General features: G+C 39.5%; 1 long non-coding RNA gene across 1 annotated transcript; it reads left to right on the forward strand.

The window, feature by feature from the left end:
- Positions 1-1,731: 1,731 nt before the first annotated feature.
- Positions 1,732-6,144, forward strand: LOC137878475 (uncharacterized). Its single transcript, XR_011103619.1, has 3 exons — positions 1,732-1,969; positions 2,874-3,066; positions 5,466-6,144. It is a non-coding gene; the product is annotated as an uncharacterized lncRNA (long non-coding RNA).
- The last annotated feature ends 2,278 nt before the right edge of the window (positions 6,145-8,422 follow it).

Consider the following 8,422-nt stretch of genomic DNA (forward strand, 5'->3'; position numbering starts at 1 on the left):
CACGTTCCCGGTGAGTATTTGCCTCTGCCAGGGCTGCCCTTTGTCACCGGTCCTGTTCTTGACTTTCAGGGACAGGATATCTAGGCGCAGCTGGGGGGTAGAGAACGTCAGGTTTGAGGGTCTCGGGATCGCCTCTCTGCTGTTTGCAGATGATGTGGTCCTGTTGGCCTCCTCGAATCGTGACCTCCAGCACCACTGGGGGAGGTTCGCAGCCGAGTGTGAAGTGGCGGGGATGAGAGTTAGCACCTCTAAATCAGCCATGGTGCTCTGCTGGAAACCGGTGGATTGCTCCCTCCAGGTGAGGACGGAGTGCCTACCGCAAGTGAAGGAGTTCAAGTATCTCAGGGTCTTGTAGGAGACCCCGGGAAAGACCCAGAACACGCCTCGGGATTACATCTCCCAGCTGGCCTGTATTCGTGGCGACAAAAAACATCCAACCGCCATGAAACAGGAAGTTGTTGTACTTGTTGTTTGTACTATGTCAAAAGTGTCCCAAACTTGACTTGCTTGATGAGTCATGTCTTGAGAACTTCTGCATGCCAGTATTAACTTATAGTCATAGCGCCACCTACTGGCAACCATGGCCGTAAGCAGGATGTTTGGAGAGCAAAAATTGGATAACAATAGCTTTCAAATCAATGTGAAGTTTGTTCAATAAAATCAACCTGCACAAAACCTAATTCATGTTATAGATTAGACCAGATTAGGCTTAATTTCTTTTTTTTTTCTCCATATGGAACTATAAATTCTGCCATTTCTCCTCGACTCTTCCAGCTTTGAGTCACTCAGCAGTGACTGTCAGAGCTACCTGCACCACAAACAAACAGTCGGTCTGGACAACAACTGCATTTACTTTGACAGTCTTTTATGTTACTAACACTGAAGCGCATTCAAAAAACATTTGTTTTTCTGTCGATCGTTACGGGCTTACATTTATGATTGTATTCGGAGCTAAACTCAAAACATTCAAGGCTTAAGACCTGGCAAAATTATCTTGCTACGCCACTGGTACACGCAGGAAATACTGTCTAACTCGTGCACGCAATGTCTGATGATCACAGAAATGCACGGCCGCGTCAACTAGAGTCCTGCTAGTACCATCGACGTGCGTGAAGGTGTGAGGGCCCGATCAATACTGCTTGCATTCATTATTTGTAAAAAAAAAAAAAATACATTTTGTTAAGGTTAAATGCACTAACCATTGTGCTGTTAATGGAAATACACTTTAATATATAAAAGTTAACACTGCAGTTTTTGTAGGTACTATTAGTAAAAAGAAATACATTTTGTCACGGCTAAATGTACGAACCATTGTGCTAATAATGGAAAGCCAACACTGTCATTTTTTTAAAGACATTTTGTCACTGTTTCAACAGTCAACATGAACTAATATTTAACCAACAAACAAAACAAAACAATGAGTGCTAGTTGCAAACTATTTTGCTTATTCAAAGCAGTGGAGAGTAACCTTCCATAAGTTCTCCTTGTTTTGTAGTCCTTTTTTTGCAGAGCATAAGTTGCATCTCACCCCATCCCCCCACCCCTCTTTTGATCTCTGTTGGTTAGTATTTTGTAACATTGCAGGTGCTTGCAGGTGCAGATCTCGACAGTTTCAAGGTAGAGAGAGAGAAAGACAGACAGACAGACAGACAGACAGACAGAGAGAGAGAGAGAGACAGAGAGAGAGAGAGAGAGAGAGAGAGAGAGAGAGAGACACAGAGAGAGAGAGAGACTCATAGAGAGAGACAGAGAGAGAGAGACACATAGAGAGAGACAGACAGACGTTGGCGGCAGTGATCAGACCTACACAGTAATTAAAAAAAAAGCAACGGTCGGAGGCTGAACTTTTGAACCCATTTCAGCGCCTTTTCTCCGCGCTCAGCACTGCGCTGCTCTTCTATGGAGATTAACCTGGACTTTATTGATGAACAACGGCCTGACTCCTGGTAACACAACACTTCTTCTGAAGGTAAGCATGCTACATTGGTTTATTACAGTCGCAGAGGGGAGTAAAAGCGTTCTTGAACGGTCAACGTTAAGGTTACGTTAAGTTGTTTAAATGAGGTTATGGCAATCTCTACGGTAAGCAGCTGAGTTAGCTTCACGTCAGCTAGCTAACGTTAAATTTGAATTTGAGGCTTTGTTTTCTGCAGTTTTGTGTCGCCCTTGCAAAAACGAGTCATTCAACGTTAAGAGTAAGTTAATTTGGTTATCTAATTACTTGAGAGAGTTTACTTTTCGTCGATGTAACGTGGGTTATGTGTTTCTGTGTTGAACTTTAGCTAGCTTACTTACCAAAGGTATGCTAAGAACATGTTTAGTTGTAATTTCTGTGGCAAGTCGGTTAAAACATCGAGGGGTTATGTGCTTCATTGCAAACTTCATCGAAATGAATCACGTTGTTTATTTAAGTGCTTTGAAGCCGGTTGCTAGCAGACCTTTGTTATATATGGAGCGTTTAAGGCTCATTTCTACCAGAGGCAGTAACGTATCAGCTACAGCTAAGGTTACTGATGGGACGGCTATTAACGCTACCCCTTATAAATGTGCTATGTCTATTAACGTTACCGCTCATAAATGTGCTATGTCTGTTAACGTTACCGCTCATAAATGTGCTATGTCTGTTAACGTTACCGCTCATAAATGTGCTATGTCTGTTAACGTTTTTTACCTTTTGGAAGTTTGTTCTGTTTTACCCTCTTTAATGTTTTGTGTTTTTATAGTTTGATTGTTTTTTGTGTGAAGTATGTAAGAACCATTCTGCAACTGTGTAAGTGCTATATAAAGTTATATTATTAGTGTTGTTACTGTTGTTATCATTATTATTGTTAGTATTGTTAATGTTTTCTATGTTGTCTTTTTTCTGGCTGTAGAGAGGATCATGCTAGCCCACAGCGAACACCAGATTGACTTGTGAGTCTTCAAGCAGAAATTATGACAACACCTGCCTAAAGTTACAGTTTCCTGAACATCAAACCCTGTCCTGTATGAGACACTGTCCCACCTGTCTTCAGTCAAGTCTGGACCTAATGACTCAGACACCAGTCTTGTCAAGGCTAATTAGAGGTAAGCGGTCAATCAATCATCCTCAGGTGCACGGTCCGAGCCAACCGCTTTAAGCAAACATAGATGAAAACACTGGAATATAGTTTTGTATTAGTACTATTTGTTTTTTAGTGCTCTGAACTGATATCCCCCTTACATTACATTTCACATAGCAGTAAAATGGCATTAATTCTAGGGCATATCCTCATGTGTACTATCTTTCCAAAATCCACCCAAAAGGGGTTTGCACCTGTGTCTTTGCACCCAAGTGGGCCCTACAATGCACTCTTATGTTTATTTGATGGTAAATGCTGGGGGTCATTGTTTCCTATTGAACTGGGTGTCCGCCATACAGTTTGATTTTTGTTAATGAGAAGGCAGTTATATTAGCTATTGTACACTGAGTTATTCAAATGCAATACAACTCAACAACAGGATACAGCTTACTGTGTTCTAGTTTCTCAATTTATTTTGTAACAGTAATGTAATTGCTTTTAGAGATATTTAAAAGCTCTTAAAAGTCATTGAATTTAAAAAATAAATACAAAAAATTTGAATTTATGGAATTAATAAGATGTGCAGATACCCTGGTTGTATCGAACATGATGATTGTCTTTACACTGTGCACAATTAGTAGGCAAGTTGTATTTTTGAGGATTAATTTATTATTGAACAATTACAGTGCTCTCGGTCAATCCAAAATGTTAATAAACCTCAAACCTGAATATTTAAGAAAGTAAAATTGAGGTTTTGGCTTTCTTAGGAAAATATCTATGTGTGCACAATTATTGGACAACTATTATTGTGCACAATTATTAGGCAGCTTCTTTTCCTCAGGCAAAATGGGCCAAAAAAGAGATTTAACTGACTCTGACAAGTCAAAAATTGGAAGAAAAAAAGGGGATGCAGCACTCTTGAAATTGCTAAGATATTGAGGCTTGATCACAGAACCATCAAAAGTTTTGTTGCAAATAGTCAACAGGGTCGCAAGAAACGTGTTGAGAAAAAATATGCAAATTAACTGCCAAAGATTTGAGAAGAATCAAACGTGAAGCTACCAGGAACCCGTTATCTTCCAGTAGTCATATTCCAGAACTGCACCCTACCTGGAGTGCCCAGAAGTACAAGGTGTTCAGTGCTCAGAGACATGGCCAAGGTAAGGAAGGCTGAAACCCGACCACCACTGAACAAGACACATCAAGACTGCGCCAAGAAATATCGGAAGACAGATTTTTCAAAGGTTTTATGGACTGATGAGATGAGAGTGACTCTTGATGGTCCAGATGGATGAACCCGTGGCTGGATCAGTAACGGGCACAGAGCTCCACTTCGACTCAGATGCCAGCAAGGTGGAGGTGGGGTACTGGTATGGGCTAGTATTATTAAAGATGAGCTAGTTGGACCTTTTCAGGTTGAAGATGGACTCAAAATCAACTCCCAAACCTACTGCCAGTTTTTAGAAGACACTTTCTTCAAGCAGTGGTACAAGAAAAGGTCTGCATCTTTCAAGAAGACCATGACTGTTATGCAGGACAATGCTCCTCTGCATGCATCCAAGTACTCCACTGCGTGGCTAGCCAGTAAAGGCCTTAAAGATGAAAGAATAATGACATGGCCCCCTTCCTCACCTGACCTAAACCCTATTGAGAACTTGTGGGCCCTTCTTAAACTGGAGATTTACGGTGAAGGAAAACAGTCCACAGTGTCTGGGAGGCTGTGGTTGATCGTCAACAGATCAAGAAAGTGACAGAATCCACGAATGGAAGGCTTATTACTGTTATTGAAAAGAAGGGGGGGCTATATTGGTCACAGATTTATTTTTATTTTTTTTAAATATCAATAACGTTTATTTGTAAATTTGTAGTTGTTTGTTTATTATTCTCACTTTAACAGATGGAAATAAACAAGTGAGATGGGAACATTTTTCATTTAGTTGCATAATAATTGTGCACACTAATAGTTGCCCAATAATTGTGCACACATAGATATTCTCCTAAGAAAGCCAAAACCTCACTTTTACTTTCTTAAACATTCAGGTTTGAGGTTTATTAACATTTTGGATTGACCAAGAGCACTGTAGTTCAATAATAAAATGAATCCTCAAAAATACAACTTGCCTAATAATTGTGCACACAGTGCTTGGAGGCATCTGTGTATTTAGGCTGCCTGTCGACAGAAATTAAACACATGCTGATGATGCCTTAGTGCTGAAATGTGTAATTGTTTACCATTCCACCTGATAGTTATTATTTTTTATTAACTATAAAGGTGACTTACAAAATTATTTTCCAAAGTGCTGGTTTCTTCTAGGTCATTGGAGCTCAGTTTAACAGCAGAAGGCAGTGAATGTTTCTCTGTAGGCATCATGCTGAAGCACTGCATCAATCTAACTTTGCCTTTGTTTCTGTTTTTGGGTGCAGAGAGGATCATTCCAGTCCACAGTGAATACCTGATGGTCAACATACGAGTCCTCAAGCAGAACTGGTGAAAATACACACTTCAAGTTCCAGCTTCCTGAACTTCATGTCCATGTGAGACTATACCATGTTGAAAGCCCTCTTCAGTCAAGTCTGGACTCAGTGACTCATTACTCTTGATCAACTCAGGGCAAGTGGCTAATCTTTTCATGTGTATTCATGGATATCCTTCATATATGGACACATGCTGTTTCTTCAAGATCTCAACACTGCTTTGTGAGTATATTTTACAAGATATTGTATCAGTTCAACCTGTTTTTCACAGAGAATGTTAGTTTCTTAAGGTTTATCAATGATGGTTTGTACCTTGATTTACAATATGCTTTATTTGATATTTCCTTTGTAATTTACAATAATCAAAAGTTGACTGAAATCTATGCCAACCAATTGTAATACGTTTTACGTCGTACCTTATTTTTGTACCGTGATGTCTTACACAGTGTCACTATTTTTTACGGTAAAGTTCTGGCAACCACAGCTGCCGGTAATTTACCGTTAAGTTGCACTTTTCAATAAAGTGCCGTAATAGATCGTACAGTTGTACTGTGTTTTTTACTGAGAAAAATGGTAATTAGCTTCAAGGTATAGTTGCTGTTTAAAAGTTATTTACCGTAAACATGTTTATAACATGGCTGTTATTTCTAAAGCAAATTACCGTAAACAGGTTTATGATTTTTTATAGTAATTTACCAGAAACAAAAAACAGTTCTCAACTGTGAAATCTACGGTTGCAAAAAAAAACATACCGTGATGTATTATACATTGTCACTATATTTCTTACGGTGAATTTCTGGCAACCACAGCTGCCGGAAATTTACCGTTAAATTGCTTTTTTCAATAAAGTGCCGTAATGTATCATACAGTTGTACTGTGTTTTTTTACTGAGAAAAACTGTAATTAAGTTCACAGTATAGTTGCTGTTTTTAAAGTTATTTACCGTAAACGCTTTTATAACATGACTGTTATTTCTTAAGCAAATTATCGTAAACAGGTTTATGATATCTCTGTTTTTTATAGTAATTTACCGTAAACAAAAAACAGTTCTCAACTGTGAAATCTACGGTTGCAAAAAAACATACCGTGATGTATTATACATACTCACTTTATTTTTTACGGAAAATTGTTAAGGAAACATGTATTTGTTCCTGCTCTCTCAGTAGGAGTGTGACTGTGTGTAAATGTGAAAACAGATGATGGACGAGGGTCAAAAGTGTACAATGTTTTTGAGTTGGCGAGAGGCTGAGGAATAGAAATACCTCAAGGTCTGCAAATGGATTATAAGGTGACCAGCTTTGTGCACTTTAAGTTTCGCCTTTATATTCCAAAACAAGAGGGGTCAACCAAAATACATTTTTCTTAAGATGAACCGAAAGGGCAGTGCCAAGAGAAACTACAATGGCATAAAACCCACTTGTAAATCAATAGCATCAATGTAAATTCACGTCATCTTTTCACTTATTAACCAACGTATATGCCCTACATATTTGTCTGTCCCTTTTAAACAGCATCTACAACATAGCTGGGAATCATGTATCCAAATTTGTTTTTTTTGACACATGTCCACACTAGTGCATATACTGGAGTAGAGGTTCCCAATCGGGGGGTCAAGATAAATCTGAGGGTGGTCACCAGATGAAAATTCGGTCATGGAATATAGTTTTCTTACATTCCTCAAATTTCTGCGTTTCTTCTTGTAAAAGACTTTCAACTCTTCAGGCCTCTAAAAACCCTTAATTAAATGAAATAATAAATGAACCTGGAGCTGAGATTATTAGCTAATGAGTCGATAAGGGAATCTGCTGAAAATTAATTATCAGCTATTTGGTAAACAAAAGACGCCAAATATCTTCTTGTTGCAGCAATGAGTATTTGCTTCGTTTCCCTGTTTAACATCATTGTACATCAAATATCTTCAGGTAATACCAGTGGACTTTTTTACTATTGTCCTATGTTCTTCAGACTGCTAAAGCCAATGACTACTATCATGTGGCTTAACTTTAAATCCTCACATATTATGGCTAAGTGGAGAGCAGGGCCGCCTTACAATCAGAGGGTTGGCAGTTTGATCCCCGGCTCCTGCTCTCCCAGTCTCATGTCAATGTGTCCTTGAGCAAGACACTTAACCCCAAAATTGCTCCCGTAGCTGTGTCTACGGTAGATAGATACTGAATTGTAAGTCGCTTTGGATAAAGGTGACTGTAATGTAATGTAGTATGTTACAATCTTGTCCATGTTCAACAGAATCTTCATCTCATTAGCACATCTGATGAGGCTTGGCTGAAAAGCCTGTGGTTCCAGGAGCTCTGAGTCACCTGATGGAGTGATTTTGTTAGCTTTCTCCAGCTGTGGGCCCTCAAATTGTCACCTTCCACCTCACTTGCCATGGGTGTGACTGGTGAATGGCTCCACAGGGAGGTGTGATGGAGGAGGCAGGCCTGAGGGGGGCAGTAGTGAGGGTCATGTGGTTGAGGAACAGCTGATCCTGGTGCATTCCAGAGCTGCTTAGCATGAGGCCTGGTGCCCTCATGCCTGTTTGAACTACTATCAGTCTGCATGTCTCATAAGCACTCATGACACCAAAACACACAACTGACAAAAGGTGTCAGCACACACACACACACACACACACACTGTTTACAAATCTGTAGACCACACTCAGACATACACTCACTTAAAGGAGCACATGCATAATTTACACATCCTGCCACGGCTGTAATGGACAAGAGAGCCCTCCATTCCAACATATTACAAATTAATCCTTAGTAGCCTGAATGGAGTGGATTATTGCTGATTGTGTGTAATATTCAGAAATGTGTAAATTGATACATTTTTATGTTTTTTTCTGTGTCTGTTTACAAAAGGACATGTAAAGGAACTTCAGAATGTTTTACGTGAACACA

The sequence above is a fragment of the Cebidichthys violaceus genome, unplaced genomic scaffold (genome assembly GCF_023349555.1).
Source record: "Cebidichthys violaceus isolate CVI_PGR_0920_01 unplaced genomic scaffold, fCebVio1.0.p SCAF_23, whole genome shotgun sequence".
Taxonomy (NCBI): domain Eukaryota; kingdom Metazoa; phylum Chordata; class Actinopteri; order Perciformes; family Stichaeidae; genus Cebidichthys; species Cebidichthys violaceus.